This window comes from Neophocaena asiaeorientalis, unplaced genomic scaffold (genome assembly GCF_003031525.2).
Source record: "Neophocaena asiaeorientalis asiaeorientalis breed wild unplaced genomic scaffold, Neophocaena_asiaeorientalis_V1.1 scaffold334, whole genome shotgun sequence".
Classification (NCBI taxonomy): Eukaryota; Metazoa; Chordata; class Mammalia; order Artiodactyla; family Phocoenidae; genus Neophocaena; species Neophocaena asiaeorientalis.
The window spans coordinates 41,633-43,085 of record NW_020173685.1 but is presented as its reverse complement, the minus strand read 5'-3'; the positions used below and the strand labels follow the sequence as shown (position 1 = coordinate 43,085).

The following is a 1,453-nucleotide window of genomic DNA, read 5'->3' as shown; positions in this document are numbered from 1 at the left end:
TAGCCGCGGTCGCTCGCGCCCAGGGGACACTGCTCTGGCCCTCACCGGACAGTCCTCAAAGCGGGTTTCAAAGGGGAGCGCAGAGCGGTCCGGATGCCGACCGGCCCAGCCCTTAGAGCTCCTCTCCAGGCGGCCAGAGCGGAGCACGCGAGACTGCATTGGACGGCGGGCAGGCGGAGGCTCCTGGCCGCGCGCAATGCTTACCCGGCCCGGTCCGGTTTCCAGCCCGCTTATTGTCTTTTGCGCCTCCCTGGCCGGGGCTGGAACCTTGGCTGCCACGGCTGAGAGTGTAGCCACAGCCGCCTCTGCCGCCGCCGCGGCTCCAGTCACCTCCTGCACCGGCTCCCCTACCCCAAGCTCTGGGCAGCTCCCCCATACCCTTCCCCCCGGACTCCACAGCCACAGGGTGGGGCATCAGCGCCCTGATTGGCAGGCGTATGGCCCAATCGCCACGGTGAGAAGGCGTTTCCCGACTCGCCCACTGTTTTCCTTGGTGCGTTTCTCTTTAAATGCAAATAAGCGCGGGCGTGGTGTTGGCAGGGGACGTAGAGGCTGCAGAGCCCCTCGCTGGGACTCCCCACTCCCCCCCTCCCCCCCACGCCGGGCTGGTCGCTGCTTGGCGACACCGCAAGCTCGAGGGGCCGGTCCCGCCCGGATGGGGCTCGCTGGAGCCTTGGAGCTCGGTTTCGATTTTGCATGCGTTCCCATTTCCGTGGCCGCGGTGCAATCGCGCTGCGGCGCCCTGGCCGCCACCCGGCAGTTTATTCCAGAGCGAGAGGCCGGCGGGGAGAGGCGGGGGCGGAGAGGTTGGGGACTACAAAGCCCCTTGGCACCTTGCCGGGCCCATCCTTAGGCATAGAAACAGGGCCCCGGGGCACGCGCCTCTGGGCCGCGCCGAGGGACTCACCTGCCAGGAAAGCGAATTGCAGCGCCCGCGTCCCAGCTTCCTCCGCCTCTTTGGCACGCTGGAGCCTTAAGAGACCATAGAGTCCAGCTTCCACCAGTTACTGAAGGGCCTGCTGCTGCCCAGAGAAGAGAAAGTGCTCTTCCAAGGTCACCTACCCTGCCAGCGACTGGGGCAGATTTGGAGTTCAGAACCCAGGCTCCCAGTCCAGGGCTGCTTTCACTTTTCTCTGTAAAGACCTGTTTTCGTGATTGACCCTCACCCAAATTTACCAACTTTTACGGAACTTGAGGGGATCCCCAAAGTCTCTAGTGACCTCCTCAACCTTTTAATGGTGAGCTAGGCTTTGTGCAGTTTCCTGTCCCTGAAAAATATGGATATTTAGAGAAAAATCTTGTCTGGGCCCAGACTGGAGGTCAAAGTTGAAGGTGGAGTGAGGAAGCCTGTACTATCTTTGCCGCTGATGTGTCAGATGTGGCAGGGGGCCAGCCTTGAACTTCGGTGGTCTCTAAGTAGCCTGAGGGCATTAAGTGGCATTGGTGGCTGCCA

At 62.4% G+C, this 1,453-nt stretch overlaps 1 protein-coding gene across 2 annotated transcripts in view; it reads right to left on the bottom strand.

Moving 5' to 3' along the window:
- Nucleotides 1-356, bottom strand: part of AMER1 (APC membrane recruitment protein 1) — a 15,206-nt gene extending 14,850 nt beyond the window's left edge. For both annotated transcript variants that reach the window (XM_024750148.1, XM_024750149.1), the window contains exon 1: nt 205-356. The gene's annotated coding sequence lies outside the window, so the exon portion shown is untranslated. The remainder of the gene's footprint in view (nt 1-204) is intronic.
- Between the last annotated feature and the right edge of the window lie 1,097 nt (nt 357-1,453).